This window comes from Canis lupus, chromosome 1 (genome assembly GCF_048164855.1).
Source record: "Canis lupus baileyi chromosome 1, mCanLup2.hap1, whole genome shotgun sequence".
NCBI lineage: Eukaryota > Metazoa > Chordata > Mammalia > Carnivora > Canidae > Canis > Canis lupus.
Genome location: NC_132838.1, coordinates 94,685,903 through 94,708,695, shown reverse-complemented (window position 1 = coordinate 94,708,695; position 22,793 = coordinate 94,685,903). Strand labels below are relative to the sequence as shown.

Genomic DNA, 22,793 nt, shown 5'->3' with positions numbered 1-22,793 from the left:
GGAGGCAGGGGGAGGGCGAGACGGGATGGGGAGGGGGCGGAGGAGCGCGGAGGCCCGCCCCGGCCCGGCCCCACCCCTTCCTCGGGCCGCACGGGCGTCACCACGCCGCGCCGCGTGGGTCGGGCCGGGGAGGCTACCGCGCGCACGCGCGGTGGAGCCTTCTCGCCTCCACCTCGCTTCGCGGCCTGAAGCCCCGCCCCAATCTCCGCGAGCGGCCGCCGCGCTGCGTCGGTGCGCATGCGCCCTTGCCCCCTCCGTGCCCGTCTGCGCCTCCCCCCTCGCAATCTGGACCATTTTGTCTCGGCCGGGTGGGCGGGGCAGGCGCCTGAGGCTTGCAGGGAAATGGGCCGGGCTGGGCGAGACGCTGCCCCCGCGGAGCACGCCCCTCGCCCGGGCTAGCCAAAATTTGGCTTCCTTCGCGGATTGGTGCGGCCCGTGGGCCGGGCCTGGCGCTGCAGCGCCGGGCTGGTTGGGGCGGTTTTGCAGGGGACCTCGAGTCACGTGACTCTTCCTGCTGCGCCCCGTCACCTCCACCCGGTCCTGGGACGTGCGGTCCTTGGCCCCGTGAGCTCCTGTTGTGGGCCGAGGTCTGCGGTGAAAGCCCGCGTTGGAGCTCCTGCCCTCATGGACTTTACAGCCCAGAGGGGGCCTTTATTTAATCCGTCAATACACGACTCACCATGGAAGTGCCTGGACCCTGTCCTCTTTCCTTCGTGTTTCTAAATCTAGCGTGTAATTTTGAAATCAATTTGTATCCTCCTGTCCCTTTACCAACCACAATGTTAGGGCAAGGCTGTCTCTTTTTGGCACCCCCACTTAGAGTATATGCAGCAAAAGACTTGGACATAATTTTAGTGTTGGAACGGACTTCAGCTTACAGTCTCTGGAGTTGGTTAACTTCTGGACCCCAGAGATCACCTTAACAACTGTCCCTTCTTAAATACTGACCCATCGATTACCTCTGAACGGGACGGTGTGCGTGGGGATGGAGGGTGTGCAGAGAGGGGGAAGCGGGGGCGTCTAGAATAAAAGACCTGCTTCTCATATCTGCTCTTGTTATTCAGTGTGCATTTTTCCACGTTTTTTTAATTAAAAAAAATAGTTGTGTTCGCCCAGATTCAAAACAAATGTTAAATTAAAAAGTAGCAACCCAAACGGCAAAGGAGGAAGCACAGTAACTTAATATCAGATGGACTGTTGTAACTGGTATTCGTAACAAAATATGTAACTTTTCCATAATTTTTTTAAAACATTCTCTGCATTCCCCAGGAGGTGAGCAAAGAAGCCAGGATGCCTCAAATCAAAGCTGAAACTGCTTCACCACTCACTAGCCTCTTGTGGTCAGACTGTGTCTCCTTCCGGGTGTTTGGTTTTTTTCTTTTTTTTCTTTTTTTTTTTTTTTTCTCAGACTTCCAACACAGCAGCCTGGCACGCAGGGAGAAGAGTAAACTCTGAAAATATGTGTCTAATGAAAATTGGATGAAACCCTGATCCAGCTGAAGTACAGCATTAGACAAAGAGAGCCAGGGAGGGTTCTTGACTTACCCAAATAAAACTGTAGAAGAATAACAGTGTTGCATCATACTTTCATCTGACTTACTCAGATTCAGTTATGCACTTGCCAAAAAGAGAAAATGAAAACCAGTTACAGTGCAGCAATTCCTCGGCAATTTTACTGAGAATGTATTCCTTGCAGCTCCCCTTCAGAGGGACTTTGTTCTCATGTGCCTTCTAAGTGAGAGCAACCTACTGCACACATGCCTAATTTAAAGAACTTCTAAGTAATTTTTTTTTTTTGCATTCGGTTTTAACCTTACTTGCTGAGTTTATTAATTTATGTAATTTTTTAGAGAGGAGGGAGGGGCAGAGGGAGAGAGAGAGAATCTTAAGCAGGCCAGCATAGAGCCGGATGCGGGCCTTGATCCCACAAACCTGAGATCATGACCTGAGCAGAAATCAAGAGTTGGGCACTTAAGCGACTGAGCCACCCAGGTGCCCCTACTTGCTGACTTTAGAATCTAATTTCCTTGCTATTTTTTTTTTTTGTGGCGTTTAAGATTTACAAAAAAATATTTTCAAATGCCTGACTTGATTTAGTTCCAAGGTAAACCTTCAATGTAGGTAATATTGATGTGATGTTTATTCTCACTTTCTCTGTAAAGAAGCAGGACCAGAGTGGTGGAGGAGTCTTTTCATATGGCCTGAAAAGAAATGTTTCTTCTGCAGACCCACTCATCTTGAGAATGGTTGAATTGAATTGTGCTATGGCTGGAGGGAGTGAGGGGCTGCAGGGTGCGGTGAGTAATATCTGACTTCCTACAACCCTTTACTTAAGGGTTCCACATTGCGGTAGAAACCTTATGGACTGGATTTTCCAACTTTCAGATATCCTATTCTAACCTTACTTTGTAAAATACACTAGCAATTCCATGGCCTGGATCTTCCTTCTCCTTCTCCTATCCCACTACCTTCACTCTCTAGCCAAACCTGTTGAACTGTTCTGGCCTAAGACTAAGCTGGTAAGTGAAAACTAACAGGTATGCGTTTTCAACCTAACAGACCTTTCTTTATTACAAGAAATAATGTTGGTAAGGGTGCACAGAAACAGAAGTACATTTATAAACTGTTGGTGGGAGTATAATTTGGTACAATTTTTCTAAAGTATAGTTGGAATTACATTTAAAAATGAATAGATCTTTATGCACACCCTTGGCCCCAACTATTTCCGATTATTATTTTCTAAGGAAACAAACACTGGTATGTACATAGTTCAACTTTAAGAATGTACCCCACAGGGGCGCCTGGGTGACTCAGTCAGTTAAGCCTCTAACTCTTGATTTCGGCTTAGGTCATAATCTCGGGGTCATGAGATTGAGCCCCACATCCAACTCCATACTGGGTGTTGAGCCTGTTTAAGATTCTCTCTCTCTCTCTCTCTCAGCCTTCCTCTGTTCTCCTGCCCCATCCCCCTCAGCCTCATGCGCGCATTCTCTCTCTCTCTCTAATAAGTGAATGTACCCCACAAAAGTGTCACGAAGAGAAAATAATCTAAATGTCCCCCCAAAAGACAGTAATATAGTCCTTTCTTAGAATGGAATTTTTTTTAATTAAAAATTATGTTGTCTCTCATGAACTCATATTACTTTTGTAATGAGAAAAAACGTTATGTGAAACAGTAAAATTGCTAATGATTGATAAAGTCCCACTTGTCCTGCTTTCAGCGGAGCCCACAATACTGGCAGATCAAAGGGAGTAATGCAGTAACATGGGGTCTCAGGCCCAGTCCTGAGACTCATCAGAGGAGGCCTAGGAGGAAAGGCACTGTGGGTGACCAGACCATGAGTAAGCCCTGTGCAATGATAGCACAGAATCAGGACCAGATTTGGATTGTGAACGCACCACTCCCTGTGTTTGGGGACCTCCATAAGAAACTATGAAAATATCCACTGTAGACAATATTGCTTTAGTTTGTGATTCTCTGACACTTTTAACTTAACATCTTAATTATACTCTCTTTAGGTGGAATTGATATATTTGCTTCGGGGCTGGACTTTTATCACTTATCCCACTTGGAAGATTGGTAATGAATATCTGAGCACAAATGATCTGATGTGTGAGTTTTGCTTCAGAGTAACCTGAGGGGGAGTGAAGAAGGTGGAATTATATATGAAATGAGGTTGGCCATGAGTTGATCATCTTGGAAGCTGAGTGATGGGTACTGGGGAATTCATTGTGTTACTTGCTTTCCTTTTCCGTACGATTGAAATTTTCAGTAATAAAAAGTATAACCATTTAAATTAAAAAGATCATCTCAGTAACTTTGGTCACATGTAACTAACCAGTCTACCTTGTCCCCAATCCTCCCAACAGCGTTAAATATGACTTGGAATCACTTAATTAACTATAAAGGCAGGATGGCTTATGATTAATGGGGCTCCGTGATTGTAAACAAAACTGCAGGCTGCAGCATGAATGGAAACTAGAAAATACAGTGAGTAGTCTATTGTTCCTAATCAACCAAAATTGGAAGAGAGTTACTGTTCTATTCCTTCACTTCAGTCTTTTTAGAAATTAAAAAAAAAAAAAATTGTTGGAAACAGACCTACTTTCACTCAAATTCGCCAATGATAGCAATTGTTCTCAACCAGTTTTCCCATTAAAAAAAAAATCCATATCCCATAACTGAATTTTCTGTGTGCATACTTTATCAAAATAGCAAGAAGAGTTGGAAAGAGAAATTGTTTAACTCCATAGTGTGAGATAACTGACAGTTCACCATAATTCTAATTAGACCTCTCTCTCTCCCTCCCTCCTTCCCTCCCTCCCTCCCTACCTCCCTCCCTCCCTCTCTCCTCCTCCTCCTCCCTCCCTCCCTATTCAGACAAACATGTCTTCATTAGTTTGGACAAAAATTCATAGTCATTGTGTTATTCCTTTATCTCTCATGTTTACCAGTGAGCTTGAAGTCAAATTTCATGCCCACTTATAACAAAACATCCTGGTATGTAATAATTTTTACTTCTGTCCTATTCTCATTCATTATTTTTTCAAGATTTTGTTTATTTACCCATGAGACACAGAGAGAGAGAGGCAGAGACATAGGCAGAGGGAGAAGCAAGCTCCCTGCAGGGAACCTGATGCGGGACTTGATCCCCAGGACTCCAGGATCACACCCTGGGCCAAAGGCAGATGCTCAACCACGGAGCCACCCACGTGCCCCTCATCCATTATTGTTATGTTTTTCACTAGCTTTAATCTGACAACTTCAAGAATTATAAATCCGAAGTGAGTACAGTTCTAGAAATCAGCAGTTTCCATGGAACTGTTTTATCAAACCAAATCTTAACACTAACTGTGTGACTTCACTGTTTTGTGACAATCTAAAAGGTTATAAAAGGGCAACACTGTTCTTTTCATTATCTTTTAGTATGGTTGATATTCTTTTATTGTGGTAAACACATAACATAAAATCTACCCCTTAACTATTTTTAAGTGTAGAGTTGACTAGCTTGAACACATTCATAATTGTGAAACAGATCACCAGAACTTTTTCATCTTGCAAAACTGAAACTGTATTCATTAAACAATAACTTCTCTTTTCTCCCTTCCCCCTTTCAAAAACAATTCTACTTTCTGTTTCTGCGATTTTTTTTTTTTTTTTTACTACTTCAAATTCCTCACATAGGTGGAATCGTATGGTATCCATCTTTTCCTCACTGGCTTATTTTACTGAGAGACGTCTTCAAGGTCCATCCGTGTTGTGCCTGTAACAGGATTTCCTTCGTTTTTAAAGCTGAATAATATCCCTGTGTGTGTGTGTGTGTGTGTGTGTGTACATACCACATTTTGTTTATCCACTTATCCATTGATGGGCACTTGGATCGCTTCTACATGTTGGCTCTTGTGCAAAAGCTGCTGTGAACTTCAGCGTGCAAATATCTGTACAAGTACCTGTTTTCAATATACACCCAGAAGTGGAATTGCTGGATCATATGTAGTTTTATTTTTAATTTTTTAGGAACCTCCATGCAGTTTTCCATAGAGGCTGCACCATTTTATGATCCCATGAACAGTGCACAAAGTTTCCAATTTCCCCACATCCTCACCATCTCGTTTTCATTTTTTAAAAGGTATCTGCCTTCATGGTTGTGAGATGACATCTCATTGTGGTTTTGATTTGCATTTCTCTGATGGTGAGGGATATTGAACATCCTTTCATATATTTGTTGGCCATCTGTATGTCATCTTTGAAGAAATATTATTGCCTTTGATACTATGTCATGTCAGCAGGTCTGCACTTCAACTCAAAGATTTGCTCTTGAGCTTTGAAGTTTCAGAGGATGTAATTTTAGCCTGAACATGGTTAATCCTTACGCTCAAAGAATGGCAAAACTCTTACAAGTATGACATCATAGTCAGAATGGCCTTTAAATAGTATCTAGTGCAGTTTCCAGACCCAAGAGAGATATAAGTGGATTTCTCTCTCTCTCTCTCTTTTTTAAAAGACTTTTTATTTATTCATTTGGGAAAGAGAGGGTAGCTCAGGAGTGATAGCATGAGGGGGGGGGGTGGGCAGAGGGAGAGGGAAAGGCAGACTCCCTGCTGAGCAGGGCCTTAGGAACAGAGCAGATGGGAGCTACCAGTGGCTCCACCCCAAGACCAGGGGATCATGACCTGAGCCAAAAGCACATGCTTAACCGACTGAGCCACCCAGATGCCCCTAGGTCGCATATTTTTAAAAAAGGACTAGAGGGACAGCCATCAAGATATTGGTAATCATCATCTATAGAAAGTATAATGACAAATGATTTCTTTTTTTTTAAGATTTTATTTACTTTTTCATGAGAGACACACAGAGAGAGAGAGAGAGGCAGAGACACAGGCAGAGGGAGAAGCAGGCTCCATGCAGGGAGCCCGACGTGGGACTTGATTCCGGGTCTCCAGGATCGCACCCCAGGCTGCAGGCAGCACTAAACCGCTGCACCACCAGGGCTGCCCACAAATGATTTCTTTTTTTTTTTTTTTCACAAATGATTTCTATATTCTTTTTTATTGTTAGCATTCTCTAAACCTTTTATTTTATAACCAGGAGAATAATAATTTTTTTGAGAAAAGTATATTCATTTGTTATTGAGGAAATCAGTTTTCACAAAGTGTGGTCTGCTCATCAACTGCACCAGAATTACCCAAGACACATTTAAAATGCAGACTCCTTGGCCATGTCCTAAGTCAAGAGTTAGCATTTTTAACAAATATCCTAGTGATTCTCATGCATTAATAAGGTTGATAAAGAGTTGATTAGTAGTAAAATTGCAAAAGGCCCCCTGTTTATACTCTCTACACAGGTGCTAGAATTTCTTCTGATCCACATCCTTAGTTATCCTATCAGCACATACACAAGACAGAAAGTGCAATGGGTTCCTGGTTGAGGTGAGCATGATCCCTCCTCCTGCAAACCTGAATTTTCTTGATCTCCCAGTGAAAGAGCTATCTGAAGGATGTAACAACCCCACTACAGAGAGCAGATGAGACTAAGTAGTTGTCATGACCTGAGGTCATTCAAGAGCAACCATCACCAGTGAGTTGAGCCCATCATGCTACTGGACTGGCTGGCTCATCCCCATCACTTTCATGCTGCCATGCTGACCCTCTAAGCTCCCCTTAACTATTCACCATCTGTAGAATGAAAATGATAATATCTATCTATCAGATTTTCACTTTTTTTAGGATTTTATTTTTTTAAGTAATCTCTACACCCAATGTGGGGCTCGAACCTACAACAAACCTACAACCCCAAGATCAAAAGTCACAGGCTCTACCTACTGACCCAGACAAATGCTCCAGATTTTTCACTTTCTTTTAATGCTAGAAATGCTAGAAACCAAGAGCTCAGACTACTCCATGCCTTAGAGAAGACCTTCCTAATGGTTGGTGCTGTTTCACAAATCATAGTAACTAGTATTTATCCAGCCCTTAACTGAGTGCTAGAGACTGCTCGAAACACTCTGCATGAATTAATTTTTATCCTCTTAATAATCACATGAGGTAGATATTATCCCTGTTTTCCAGATGAAGAAACGGTTTATAGAGAGGCTCCAGGTTCACAAACTCAGGAAGTAGTGAAGTCCAAACTTGAGCCCAGAACCCCAACACTTAACAACTTCACTTACTGTCTCTTTCCACAAACTTATCTTCTCACTAACTAAATACACATAATAATTTATGTCAGACTGACTTAATAATTAATTTTTTTAATTCCTAAGAATATTTTTTCCTACTCAACCCTTAATGCAGAAAAATTACTCTAAGAAAATGAATGAGATCAGCATTTTCACCTTTACCTGAAGGATAACATCCTTTGTAGCTCAAGCAAAAATGAAGATAATAATTTATCCAAAAGGCCATGGGAATTCTTGGAAATAAGCAGTGCAAGGAAGAGAGAAGAAGGAATCATATTAGCCAGGTATGATGTCAGAGGCTATAAATGAATCAGGGATTAACCTTTTAAAAATTGGATGGTATTTTGACATTAACCCACCCACCTCATTCAACATATGACTCACCAAAGGAAGACTCTCTCCCTACTGAAGTGACTTCCTAAAAATACTCGAGGTAACACTGCAGACTCTTACTTTCCTCCAAAGGTCCCTAGGGTTTGATTGTGTTCTTGCTTTATGCTATACCTTCTGTTGCTTCCCAGCATAGAAGGATCTTGTTCTGTAGGACTCAGAGAAAGCAGCATAAGGCCCCAATATCTCCCCTCAACCTATACTTTCCCAGTCCCACGCAAGCTCATTATTCTCAAAGGTTGTCTCAGGGTTCCTCTATAGCAAAGGAGAAATAGCAAAGAGCTCCTTCCATGTTTTTACCTTGACCAGGTAAGGGGAAGCACCTGGGTGTAGATCAGCCTAGTGTGTGGATCAGAAAAGGAAGTTGGCCATTGTCTGTACATACGTTGCTTTAAGGCCATGTCTTTCCATGACATGGCAGATAAAAATAAGTTTATTTGTTAATGTCTGTTAAAAAGCAGTAAGGGGTTATTTAGCTCTGTAGCCAAGACTTCTGCTGAAAATACCATTTTGCTAAAATGTGGCTAACATACTGGGATGCTTCAAGGTGCCAGGGATGGGGAATGGGTGCTGAGATCCTCTAAAGGTTACCTCAAAATACCCTATTTTTGCTTATACGGTTCCCTCTTGTGGCTAAAGTATTGACTAGAAGAAATATTTACTAAAGGTTTTATCGTCCTCTATTTTTTAAAAATTCTACTATTGAAGTATAGTTGACACACAATGTTATACTAGCTTCAGATGTAGAGTGATTCAACATTTCTGTACATTACACTATGCTCCCCACGATAAGTGTAATCACTGTTACCATACACTGTTATTACAATATTAGCTATCATCCTCACCCTCTTAATCTACAGATTTTATAAAAATAATGGGCATTTCTAAGTTTCTTCATGAAAGCATGAATAACTACTCCCAAGCAAAAGTTTCAAGACAAACTTATTCAGATCATACAAACAGCATATAATCAATTTTGAAGATGTCCAGTTGCAGGCAAAACTCACTTAATGCACATATGAAGTTGAGTATATGAAACCAAAAACAACCAAAGAATTAAAATGTGTGAACACAATAGTTGACACTTGATAATACCATTAACCTAACAAAGCAAGTTTCCCATGCTCGTGGTAGTCCCTGAAAATGTATTTTGGTACCACTGGAAGTCTAGTTAATCAATGAAGGGCCTGGAATCACAAGTGAAGAAACGATCCTTTATTGCAGTAAAGTTGGTAAAAGAGGCTAATGTAATATGAAACAGTATATAGCATTACTATATTCAGGTTATATGTTACATGTAAATTATATATCCTCCAAAATTTTATACGTAATTTTTCATTTACTTACAATTATATCCTCCATGTTCTGTGGAGAACATGTTGACATTTCTATCTCATTTTATTATTCCAGGTATTAATAATTGCATTTCTTGGGTTCTCTCACTTTCAATGAAACTTTGGACAAATATAAGTTTAAAAAGAATGGAGCAAGAGAACTTCTGAAAGAATTCCACCCAACCAAGCAGTCAAGTAACTACCCAGTGTGTCAAGATTCAATAATCCTCCAAAACCTTTCTCTGCTGTCTCACACAGACACTGCCCCCCTTCAAGAACAAGGAACCATCTATGAGCTGCTTCTCCATGCTCCCCTTCCAGCAATGCAGCACCTCTTCTACCTGGGCTCTCTTCCTTCATAGGCTTACCTTTCCTTTACTCTTGCGCAGGGGCCATGTTAATCTTCTCTGTATCGTTCCAATTTTAGTATATGTGCTGCCGAAGCGAGCACCTTTTTTTTACTCTTGATCTTCATTTTGGCTCCCCTAGAAGCTGACTCACACATACAAATAGTTTATTTGGGTGGTGATGCGAGGAAGTGCCCACAAGGGCAGTAAGACAAGGGAAGGAAGGCAGCCAACAAAGGGAGTGTTTTCAAGCATGTTAGCATGGTGGGTAACAGGCACTTAGTCCCCCTGAGGAATTCTGGGAAGCAGTGCAGAACCCATGCCTCTGAGTTACTCTACCTGAGAAGTGAGGGAACTAGAGATTTATACACCAACTCTTATCAGTCATTAGTGAAGAGCTGCTCCTGGGAGGTGTTAAATCTTCACGTACTCAGTGTCCATGCTCACAGTTGGACCTCTGGCCACTAGAAGAAGCCATTGCAAGCTGATGCACCTGCTCCTGCTGGCAGTTGATAAAGCCCCATGAAGACATGGCCAGCACACCAACAGCATCTGTTACACTGGTGTCTGAGGTTCTACACATTTTTTTTTTAAGATTTGATTTATTTTTTTTTTTTTGAGAAAGAGAGAGAGAGCATAAACAGGGGGATAGGCAGAGGGAGAAGCAAATTCTCCACTGAGCAGGGAGCCTGGTGTGGGGCTCAATCTCAGGACCCTGGGATCATGACCTGAGTTGAAGACAGATGCTTCATTGACTGAGCCACCCAGGCACCCCTGGTGTCTGAGATTCTAATCTAGTAGTGAAACCCATTACCAAAAGGCAGGGCTCACAGCACAGGAAAGATCAAAGGCTCTGGAGAGAGACAGATTGGTTTCAGAATCAGGATCTTTAACCTCTCTAAGCTTCAAAACTCCACAGAAGATTGTTGTGGGGATTGAATCATGTCATTCCTGTAAAAGCCCCCAATATTGTGATTGGCACACAGTACATAGTCCCCAAAATCCTAGTTATGAACATTTTTATTAACACCTGATCTCCTCCCAGAGACCTAAAGTCAGACACAACCTGAAAATATTCTGCTTGCCCAGGCTGCCCAGCAGGGACCCAGAAGTTTCCATCTTGCTCCTGGCACAGCATTTACTTTGGCAGAAGTGAGCAGAACTGACAAAACTTCTGGATTTCAGTCCAGCTACTGTAGCCTTGAGGACGAGGCTGGATGGAGCCCTGAATTATCATCAGAGCGGGGTGAGGATTGTCTCCAGCTGAGTGGGGCTCGAAAGGTCACAAAAGAGTGGACAGATCCCCCAAGCAATAGGTTCTAGGGCAAGTCCACTTTGGAATCTATTTTTCTACCCAGCCACTCTGACAGTCTTTAATTTTTTTTTTCTTTATGTTTGTGAGGAAAAATAGAAGAGGAAAAAAACTAGTACTTCTTACTCTCCATAACAAGTTCCAACACAAAAACATAACTGCCCTTTCAATAAGCAAGTATTTTTGGAATTCCTTAGTTGAAATGAAATTACATGGTTCACATACTCAAAGCAATTTTTTTCCAACTGTTTTTTCCTCCCCAGTCAGTGGAGACCAGACTTTTGGAAAAGCTCAGACTTTCATTAAAATTCAGCAATGTAGGATAGAAGAGCTGGGTGGGTCCTGCTCAGATTTTTCTTTGTTGCTAAACATCTCTACCGAACTGACAGCAAGTACAGATTTTGGAAAGGCCATGGAGAGCCCTATGAGGCCACATAAAGACAACAACAAAGGCAAGTTTTGAGGAAGAAAATGTCTGTTTTCTAAATTACAGAAAACACAAATTTTCCGATTCTTAAGGTAATGTCTGAAATAAACATATAGTAGATTTATTTCATCATGGTGCTGTATTTTTCTAAATTGCTCATTGATAGTGAAGATTATAATTGAAATGACAAATTTCAAAAAATGTTTAGCAATGGGTATTTACAGATTCTTGATGAAAACTTATTGCATGCCTTAATGAAGATAACCATATCCTCCAAAATTGGCACTGGAAAGAGAATCTTCACGTAGAGAGGAATAGCAAGATTGTATACCCCTCTTAGGCTCACCCTCCCGTTGGCCTGTGGGGAGAAAGCACTGTTTTCTGCTTTAATATTGACATAAGCCAGGGCAGTAGATTGGCGGGATTCTGAGAGTATGTCCCAATAAACTTCCTGTACCCTAATCTCTGTCTCAAGCAGAGTCTGCTTCCCTGAAAACATACTTTGTGGCAGGTACCCACAGCCCAGGGGTGCATATCCAGACACATGAACTCTTTAAATCTAGACCCAAAATAGTAAAGAAGGAGAAGGCCAAAGCAGCCTATTATTGTCTGTAGGTGGACCTGTCTACGCTCAGTGATTGGTGGCCTCTTCCTCTTTGCAGAAGGAAGTTTGACTATCTGTCTGTTGAGGTCTCTGAAAAATAACCACATCAGAATATAACCCAAGAAGTATAATATTTATAAATCTCTGTGGGTTGTGGGGACATTTTGTTATAAACTATCTTACAAATAGTCAAAATAAATTAGCAAAAAAGAATAGAGTGACTTAAAAGAAATGAAAGAGGTATTGACATACCTCACTTTGTAAAAAACACAGTCCTAGAAAAGGGGACCATGAATCACATTTTGGTGAATTAAATTATATTTTAATGTCAGTAGTGGAAGTTACCATTTCTTAAAGATTTCTGTGACAACTAGTTTGGCAGAGAAAAAATTGCAAATTGAAATCATCACCTTCCAATTTGTTACTTTATGAAACTAGATTTTCATTTACTGAAATTATTTATTTATTTTTAAGATTTTATTTATTTATTCATGAGAGACACACACAGAGAGAGAGAGAGAGAGAGAGAGGCAGAGACACAGGCAGAGGGAGAAGCAGGCTCCATGCAAGGAACCCAACGAAGGACTCAATCCGGGTTCTCCAGGATCAGGCCCTGGGCTAAAGGTGGCGCTAAACCGCTGAGCCACCCGGGCTGCCCTACTGAAAGTATTTAAAGTATTTGTTATTTGCATCTTCTTTCATTGAAATGAAAGTGTTTGTAAACATATGTGTAGAAGCATTTGGGAATAGCCCTGTGCTTAACTCATTAAAACTACATTAATTATAAAATAAAGTTGGGATGCCTTGGTGACTCAGCCGTTGAACATCTGCCTTTAGCTCAGGTCGTGCGTGATCCCGCAGTCCCCGGGATGGAGTCCACATCAGGCTCCCCACAGGGAGCCTGCTTCTCCCTCTGCCTATGTCTCTGCCTCTCTCTCTGTCTCTCATGAATAAATAAATAAAATCTTTAATAAAATAAAATAAAGTGATATTCAAAATATAAAACCATAGCAAAATATCTACTATAGAATTGCATTCAACCCTAATTAATTACTCTTGGCCCAATGACTTTAGATACAGAGGGAGAAAAAGTCGCTTCAAGTTATATATTGCTGTAATATTCTTGAGGAGATTAGCCAAACTCTTTCCCAGTACTGGAACTTCGTTGTACTATTATTGCTCAAAATAAATGCATTGACAAAGATGTATAATTCTCTCCCTTAAATAATTTTAATTCTTTTTTTTTCAGTAGGCCCCACATCCAATGTGGGGCTTGAACTCATGACCCCAAAATTAAGAGTCACATGTTCTTCCAACTGAGCCAGCCAAGTGCCTCAAATAACTTGAATTCTAATGCTGTGTTTTTCTTTTTTTAATGCTGTGTTTTGACAGTGAATTTAAACTGCATCTAGATGAGTAGTCAAGAAGAGAAAAATGAAGGTTAAGAATGTACTCTCCTATTCTGCCAAACAGTGTTCTTGCTCCCTTAGATTAGCAGTCACAGAGCAACCATGGATAATTTGGCATCAGATTTGGACAGGGGATTGAAAATTTGGCCTTAGCTCAAAGCCAGTAATTCACATTTAAATAAAATGAACATTTGGATGCTGTGCTCAAATTTGGTTAAGGTTACATTATACAATCCAGGAGGAAATCAGTCCTGAGATCACATCTATTTGCAGTGGAATGAGTAACTTCCTTTGGAGAATAATAATAATGGTACATTTGTTATTGCAAAGCTATCTAGGCCTGCATGTATGATATCATCGAGGCAACAGGCACAAATACATGGGTTGAGAATGTCCTTCAGAGAAGAGGAATAGTATATATCCAGATCCAAAATACTGACATGTACTCTTTTGAGTAGAGTTTCAGATGGATGAGGATATTTGTTTAAAATAGGCTTCTAGAAAACTGCTAGAACTGATGAATGAATTCAGTAATTAATTGCAGGATACAAAATCAATGTACAGAAATCTCTTGCATTTCTATACACTAATAATGAAGTAGCAGAAAAGGAAGTTAAGAAAACAATCCATTTCTAATTGCACCAAAAAGAACAAAATATCTGGGAATAGACTTAACCAAGGTGAGAGACCTGCACTCTGAGAACCATAAAACACTGATGAAAGAAATTGAAGGTGACAAAAACAAATGGAAAGACACATTCCATGCTCATGGATTGGGAGAACAAATATTGTTAAGATGTCTATATCACTCAACTCAATCTACAGACTTAACGCAATGCCTACCAAAATATCAACAGCATTTTTCACAGAACCAGAACACATAATTCTTAAATTTGTACAGAAATACAAAAGACCCCAAATAACCAAAGCAATCTTGAAAAAGAAGAACAAAACCGGAGATATCACAATCCCAGATTTCAAGATATACTACAAAGCTGTAGCAATCAAAACAGCAAGGTACCAGCATGAAAATAGATGCACAGGGCCACCTGGATGGTTCAATCAGCTAAGTGTCTGCCTTTGGCTCAGGTCATGATCCCAGGATCCCATAAAGTCCCATATCGAGCTATATCGAGCTCCCTGCTCAGTGGGGAATCTGCTTCTCCCTCACCCTCTCCCTCTGCTGCTCCACCTGCTTGTGCTCTCTCTCTCTGTCCAATACATACATAAAATCATTTTTTTAAAAAAGAAAATAGATGCAAAGATCAATGGAACAGAATAGGGAGCCCAGAAATATGCCCATGACTATATGGTTAATTAATGTATAACAAAAGAGGCAAGAATACACAATGGGAAAAAGTCTCTTCAACAAATGGTGTTGGGGGATCCCTGGGTTGCTCAGTGGTTTGGCGCCTGCCTTTGGCCCAGGGCGCCATCCTGGGGTCCCGGGATCGAGTCCCGCGTCGGGCTCCCGGCATGGAGCCTGCTTCCTCCCTCTGCCTGTGTCTCTTGCCTCTCTCTCTCCATGTCTATCATGAATAAATAAAAAATAAAAAATAAATCTTAAAAACGATGGTGTTGGGAAAATTGTACAGCTACATGCAAAAGAATGAAACTGGACCATTTTCTTACATCATACACAAAACTAAACCCAGAATGGATTAAAGACCTAAATATGGGACCTAAGACCATAAAACTGCTAGAAGGAAGCACAGGCAGTAATGTCTCTGACATTAACTGTAACAACATTTTCCAGAGAAGTCTCCTTAGGCAAGGGAAAGAAAAACAAAAATAAACTATTGAGGGTACATCAAAATAAAAAGCTTCTGGGGAACCCTCGGTGGCTCAGCGGTCTAGCACCGCCTTTGGCCCAGGGCTTGATCCTGGAGCCCCGGGATCGAACCCCACATCAGGCTCCCTGCATGGAACCTGCTTCTCCGTCGGCCTGTGTCTCTGCACCCCCCCTCCCTGTGTCTCTCATGAATAAATAAATAAAATCTTTTAAAAATAAAAAATAAATAAAAAACTTCTGCACAGCAAAGGAAACCATCAAGAAAATTAAAAGGCAACCTACTTGAATGGGAGAAGATATTTGCAAATGACGTAACTGATGAGGTATTATCCAAAATATATAAAGAATATATATATTATATATATAAAGAATTTATACAACTCTACACACACAAAAAAACCCCAAATAATCCAATTTGAAAATGGGCAGAAGACATGAACAGACATTTCTCCAAAGAACACATACAAATGCCTCACACAGTGAGGCAGACCTCACACCTGTCAGAATGGCTAAAATCAACAACACAAGAAACAAGTATAAGGATGTGGAGAAAAAGGAACTCTTGTGCACTGCTGGTGAGAATGTGAACTGGTCCAGCCCCTATGGAAAACAGTATGGAGGCTTCTCAAAAAATTACAAATAGAAATATCACATGACCCAGTAATTTCACTTCTGGATATTTACCCAAAGAATATGAAAACACCGATTCAAAAAGATACATGCACTTCTATGTTTATTGCAGATTTATTTACAATAGCCAAATTATGGAAGCAGCCCAAGTGTCCATTGATAGATAAATGGATAAAGAAAATGTGGTATATATACACAAGGGAATATTACTCAGCCATCAGAAAGAATGAAATCTTGCCAATTGCAATGACAGAGGGCATTATGCTAGGTGAAGTAAGTCAGCCAGAGAAAGACAATTACCATATGATTTCACTCATATGTGGAATTTAAGAAACAAAACAGATGAAGATAGGGGAAGGGAGGGAAAAATAAAATAAGATGAAAACAGAGAGGGAGGCAAACCATAGGGAACACACTGAGGGTTGCTGGAGGGGAGGTGGCGGGGGATGGGGTAACTGGGTGACAGGCATTAAGGAGGGTACGTGATGTCATAAGCACTGGGTGTTATATATACTGATGAATCACTAAACTCTACCTCTGAAACTAATTTAAAGGAAAAAAGTCTGGTGTAAGTCATCTGTGAAAACATAGGAACTTAATATTTCCTTTGTAGGAAGACTTTAAATGTTGTTTATGTTTCTTAAATAGCTATTCAGGTTCTCTATTTTTAAGTAAGTTTTGATAAGTTATATCAAAAGTTTCTAGGAATTTGTCCATTTCACTTAAATTTCCAAATGTTTAACCTAAATTCACACATTTAAAAACATCTTTGTCTTATCTTTGATTATATGCCTTCCACTCATAGTATTGCTGTTCTTTCCCTCTTTTTTCTTTCTTGCTCAGTCTCAGCAGAGATTGCTCTATAAAACAGAACTTCTGGGATGACTGGGTGGCTCAGCGGTTGAGCATCTGCCTTTGGCTCAGAGCATGATCCCAGGGCCCCGGGATCGAGTCCCACATCCGGCTCCCTGCATGGACCCTGCTTCTCCCTCTGCCTGTGTCTCTGCCTCTCTGTGTGTTTATCATGAATAAATAAATAAAATCTTTAAAAATAAATAAATAAAACAGAACTTCTGATTTCATGAACTCTCTCTTTTGCATCTTTGTTTACTTTTGCATGAACTTCTGTTTTTACCTTTACTATCAATTTCCTTCTACTTGGTTTTCTTTTCTTCTATTGGTCTTTTCCTAATTTCTCAAGTTGAACACACAGCTCACTAACTTTCAGCTTTCCTCTTTTCTAAAATAAGCATTTAAATGAACTTCCCTTAAAGAACCACTTTAGCTGTATCTTACAGGACATGGTAGGTGGTAGTTTCCCTATCATTCAGTTTTCAGTATTTCCAAATTTCTATGATCCTTTCTTCCTTGACATATGTGTTATTTACAAGTGTGATTCAATATTTTCAAATATAAAGGGAATTTTACAGATTTATCTTTTGTTTTTTGGCCACCCAGGAGCCATTGCTTATAGTTTGTTTTCCTAGAGTCAATTGGTCACTATTAACAGGTGCCTGTGCATCCTTGCAATGCTGCTCAGTGCATTTGCAAGCATAGACTAATACATATTTATTAATTTGTAAAAAACACATGGGGCATTCTAGAACATTGTATTGGATCTCTTAAACAGTATATCTTAGAATTGTTCTCTCTGTGCATCTAGGGATATACCTCATTTTCCCCCCACTGCTCAGGATACCACTGCATAGATGAACTATAACTTACTTGACCAGTCTTGTCTTCAGGAGACACTTCAGTTCTTTCCCATCTTGTTTTATGAGCAATGCTGCGAGGACTCCTTTGCATTTTTGTCTGTGTGTATGATTATGGCTGTGGGCTAACTCCCCAGCAGCCGAATCGCTGGCTCAAACAGAATGCATTTTGACACATATTGCCAGATTGCTTTTAAAGTTGGTGCATCGACTTACACTCTCATCACACGGGGAGTGATCAATTTTCTCGCAGAAATACCAGCCTTTTCGCTTCTTGGCAATTCGATAAGCAAAGAGCAGACTCTGTCATCGCATTGATTTTCTATTAAAGTAAAAAAGGGACCATAAAAGTGGTTTCAAAAAAAAAAATCTACAGGAGTTCAGAGGAGGAAGGACTACCTGTTTGGGAATGAGGGCCAGATAAATTATAGGAGGAGGAGAAGCCCTTCAGCAGGTCTGGAATAACAGGCAGGACAATGGAAGAGGAGAGAGGGAGGCAGCAGGCAAAACATTCAAGGTGCTAGCATGTAAAGAGTGTGGCCTGGGTCTGGCACAGAGAGTGGAAAAGTGGCTCACAGGTAGCCTCTCTTGTCTAAAGTGGCAAGATCCCATCCTAAGTAGTGAGGCAAGTACACCTCGCAGGCAGCAAGGAACCACAGAGGCAGGGTTTCCTGGCCCCGGCTGCCCATTACAACCACTGGGGAATCCTAAAAACAAAACCAAAGATCAATGTCCCGAGTCCCATCTCCAACCAATTAAGTTAGAATCTCCAAGAGGGGCTTGCGGAGACTCCCGGGGGTACTATTTGGTAGCCATGGTTGAGATTCACTGCATTGAGGACATAGGAACAGGGGAGTGACAAGCTCAAAAGTGGGCTTATGGAAGATTCAGTCTTAGATTGCATGCTGCTTACCTCTAAGTTTATTTAATAATTTGAAAAATGGGAAAAACAGCATAGCTAGTTAGGTAAAAATTGAATTTAATTTCTGCCATCTCTTTTAAGAAAAAAACAGCAAATCTTGTGTGTCTCAAAATAAGTATTCTCTAATATTAGGGGATAAGATCATTCATCAAGTGTGTATAATTCACAGTGAAAACTGCTTACACAAGCCAGTGACTTGGGCAGAGAGGGTGACTCATCCTAAATTTCGCCTAAAGGGACGCTGCGCTCTGAACAGTGAGGCATCGTTTGGACACTAGATGGAGCCATGGGGCGTGATTTCAAAGAAAGAGGTAGAGTTTGAAGGGAGGGAGAGTCTCAGAAACTGGCTACTCCAACCCTGCGTTTCATGTTTTATTTTTCAATTTCTTTCTTTGTGTGTGCAATACTGAGTAAGCTACACACTCATATAGTTGTAAATGTACAAGGGGAGAAGGCTGTATGGTCTCTGTCTGCTGTCCTGATCCACCTTCCACCCGCCTTGAGCCTTGCAAGGTGCACTGACAGTGTCCTCTGCCCTTGGGCTTCTTGTAGGGTTTCCCCCAGGGGAAGGTACTGAAAAGAATGTTGAGGGCAGGGAGGGAATGAGGTCAGAGTATCCATTTCCTCAGCTGTTTCTTTGCTGGACTGTGGGTACATCTGGGGGGGAGGGGTCCAGCATCAGTCCAGGGGCTCCTTCTGTATCTACAGCTCTCTCTCTCTGGGTTCAGATGGCCACTTGCTCCCTTGTCCCTTGGGGCCTAGTCATGGTAGTGATTCCCCCATGAGCAGACCCAAGGTTGGTCACGTCACCATCCTCTGTTGGGTACTCCAGCCCTGTCCACACCTCTGTGAACCATTCATTCATGAAACTCCATTCAATGACATCTTTTGAGTATGCCATGTATTTCCCACTGGTTTCTCAACTGTTACAGGGCTCCCTCCTCCTGTCTCTCTGCTCCCCATCAACCCTGTTCTCTTGAAGCAGCCAATTCTATAGATTTCCTATATTAGCATTACGAATATAAAGGAATATGGGGATCCCTGGGTGGTGCAGTGGTTTGGCGCCTGCCTTTGGCCCAGGGTACGATCCTGGAGACCCGGGATCGAATCCCACATCGGGCTCCCGGTGCATGGAGCCTGCTTCTCCCTCTGCCTGTGTCTCTGCCTCTCTCTCTCTCTCTGTGACTATCATAAATAAATAAAATAAAATAAAATTTAAAAAAAAAACGAATATAAAGGAGTATATATATTCCTCTCACCCTTATTTATTTAAATTGTAGCATATGATATAGCCAGTTCCGCACCGTGTGTGTGTGTGTGTGTGTGTGTGTGTGTAAAACAATATATTCTAGAAATCGCTCAATGGCCGTATATAGAGATCACCCTTACTCCTTTTTAATGGCTGCATTACGTTCCATTTTATGGGTTTACAATCATTGGTTAGCCAGTTGCCTATCAAGAGACATTTAGGTTATTTCCAGCTATTTGCTATTACAAATGTGGCTATAAGGAATAACCTTGTGTGGGGGTTGTTCCTCCTTCTTTTATATATAAGGAAAATGAAACAGAAAGAGATTAAGTCAATTGTCTGAGGTTAGTTCCAGGCAGAGTCCCTGAAATCATAGTCACCAGTTAGCAAGATGAGACTACAGTCACCCCCACCACGGGACCTGCATTCTGCTGTCTCCCCACCCCCCCACACAGTTTACTATACATTCCAATTCTCCTTACATTTCTACACTTACGCTTTCATTCCCAAGATAGTGGTTACAACAATGCCAGGGCATGTTTCCTGCTTCATTATGAATTGGCCATGTGACGTTGGACAAGTCATGCAGCCTCCCAGGGTTTCAGTGTTCTCACCAATAAAATGTTTCTTACTTCATGATGTCAGGGAAGGCATTCATCTTGGAGTAGCACCTGGTCCATAGAAAGAGCTGTAATAAGCACTGGCTCTGATTAGTGGTGTTATTAACATTCCTTTGAGTAGAGGCTATGCTTCCACAAGAGAGTTCAACATGAGAGAGCTAGCTCATTGTGTTTCATCAATAGTTAACCTTTTAAACTGAGATTTAATGATGATCAGATGGCTTTTTTTAAAACATGTGATCCCACGCCCAGCATGGAATCCAATTCAGGGCTTGAACTTTCAACCCCAGGATCAAGACCAGAGCTAAAACCAAGGGTTGGTTGCTTAGCTGACTGAGCCACCGAGGTGCCCCCGATTGCTTCTTAAGAGCAGGTGTGGATGAGGATAAGCAAAATATTAGGGAACTGGGGTTGTAAAAGAGGAAAGAGATTCTAAAGATAACTTTGCCCACTTTGCAATTTCATTTTGATTTTCTGTGTGCTTGGAACAGTGAGCCCCACAAATCTATCTGCTGTAGGACAACCTTCCCGAGTGTCTTACAGGTTCTAAACTAGACTCACTGCTCACAAGCCCTCCACCATCTGCCACTTCAGACAAACAAACCAAACTAATCCTCCTGTCACCATCCCACAGCACATCTGGGTGGGTCAATTTAAAAAAATTTTTTTAAATCATCCTTGACTGCTGTTTTTCACATCTTTCATGGCAAATTTGTTCTCAAGCCTGGTAAATGTACTCCTCCTAATAGTTTTTAATGTCACTCACACCCCTTTCTCTCTCCTCTGAGACACTTGTTATTTCTACAGACCACTCACCCTAACCTTAACCTAGTCCTATTTCTTCATTCATGAAATTTATAATTGGGAGAGAGAGAGTCAGAGGTTGAACATATACAATCACACAGATAATTGGTTCAGGAAAACAGGGATGTGGCTTTCTAGCCTCCCCATGAAAGGAAGAGTATAAACCCAGGCTTTGGGTCTTGGAGCTCAGGGCTTTCTAGCCTCAGGGATCAGTTGTCACCCTTGCTTTGGAAAGTCTCTGGGATGATAAGAACTGGAGTTGGCAGGCAAAGAGGAAAAGAGGTGGCCTGATGTTCAGGAAAAGGGAGAAGGTATGAGATTGGCAGGGATAGGGAATTGGAGAGAGGGAACTTGTGGCAGGTTCTGTGAGAGTGGGGGATCTGCTTGCACTTTTGCACAGTGATCCAATAGGATGAGACTTCTGGTGGGGGAGCAAGGAGGGATGCCTGTGATGACCTGCCCTGAGCACCTGGACCCCAAGAGCAATGGCAAGAATCCCTGGTGGCAGACATGTGAGCAAAAGACGACCTTTGCAGGAACATATCTGCAGCCTGCGAGGGTAGTAGAGACCAACAGATGCTCAAGGGCCAGTCAGCAATGGGTCACAGTAGCTAAGAGACCAAAGTCTAGGCACCGTCCTTTTTCATGGCCCCGGGTAAACCCGAAGGTCCAAGATGACCTATTTTGGGGTTGGGGTAGTAACTGCAGCTTCCTCCATATAAGACTATGGAGTGTTGACTTCATGTCATGAGCCTGATTCCATGAGCCATTTCTAGAAGGCCAGAGAGGCTAAATAATTTCTGTTCTTTTCTTTTTTTAAAAGGAAATAAGCCAAAAAGGAAGTACATATTTTTAAAGTCACAAATGAGTTGTGTTACCATGAACATGCCCTGAGTCCCCTATAGGTCTCAGTTTCCTTATTTGTAAAATGTAGGGGGTGATGGTGAACTTCCACGCTACTGCCATCCCAGGGTTTTATGCGGCCTCATGCAAGAACAGCATTGTTAATATGACAACTTGAGGGCTTCTGGTTTTGCTTGAGTCATGTTGGTTATGCTCCCAGCTGAGAAAATGAAAGCTGATGGGGCCTATGCACGTCATGCAACAAAGTTTTTATCATCCACACTCCTTTCTTGAAACTCTTTCTGGAGATGAATTGCACTTAGCAGTAAAGCCGAGGCAAGAGGTTGCGCTGTCAGGAACACATGACCTGTTTCTGTTTGAGGCTGATCATGTGAAGCTGACACCCAGGTGACTTTTCTCATGAAGTTGGTGGCTGGGGAGGGACAGGACGGGAGACTCCCTCAACCTAAGAGAATCTTTGTGCTAAATGAACGAGAAAACCGACCTTCCTGCCCCTAGTAGCCTGCATAGAATGTTAGTGCCCATTATGCTCCTCTGGACAGGGAGTGAACGAGGCTTCATGGGCAAACAGGTGGCTTCTCCTATGGACCTCAAGGAAAGGAGTAGTTCAAGGATGCAGCTTTCTGGAACTTCATATTCAGTCATGCAAGTGGACACATTGAGGGACAGAGGTAGATAGAAGGAATCAATGTAATTTT

General features: G+C 41.6%; 1 protein-coding gene, 1 long non-coding RNA gene and 1 pseudogene across 5 annotated transcripts in view; 1 reads left to right on the top strand and 2 right to left on the bottom strand.

Moving 5' to 3' along the window:
- Window positions 1-286: 286 nt before the first annotated feature.
- Window positions 287-12,615, top strand: LOC140641190 (uncharacterized). 2 transcript variants are annotated; one of them, XR_012037724.1, is made up of 7 exons: window positions 287-1,781; window positions 2,163-2,297; window positions 3,520-3,613; window positions 3,871-3,991; window positions 6,846-6,930; window positions 7,795-7,963; window positions 9,480-12,615. It is a non-coding gene; the product is annotated as an uncharacterized lncRNA (long non-coding RNA). The 2 variants fall into 2 exon arrangements; XR_012037723.1 differs by having other exon boundaries at window positions 287-2,297.
- PDCD1LG2 (programmed cell death 1 ligand 2) overlaps window positions 9,197-22,793 on the bottom strand; it is a 93,588-nt gene continuing 79,991 nt past the window's right edge. For 2 of the 3 annotated variants that reach the window (XR_012037612.1, XR_012037628.1), the window contains 3 exons: window positions 20,304-20,478; window positions 17,650-17,958; window positions 9,200-15,031 (listed from right to left, as the gene is read on the bottom strand). The gene's annotated coding sequence lies outside the window, so the exon portion shown is untranslated. Of the gene's footprint in view, window positions 15,032-17,649; window positions 17,959-20,303; window positions 20,479-22,793 lie in introns of all 3 variants that reach the window. The other variant, XR_012037622.1, reaches the window with a different exon arrangement.
- Window positions 9,784-9,854, bottom strand: LOC140608867 (U6 spliceosomal RNA; annotated as a pseudogene).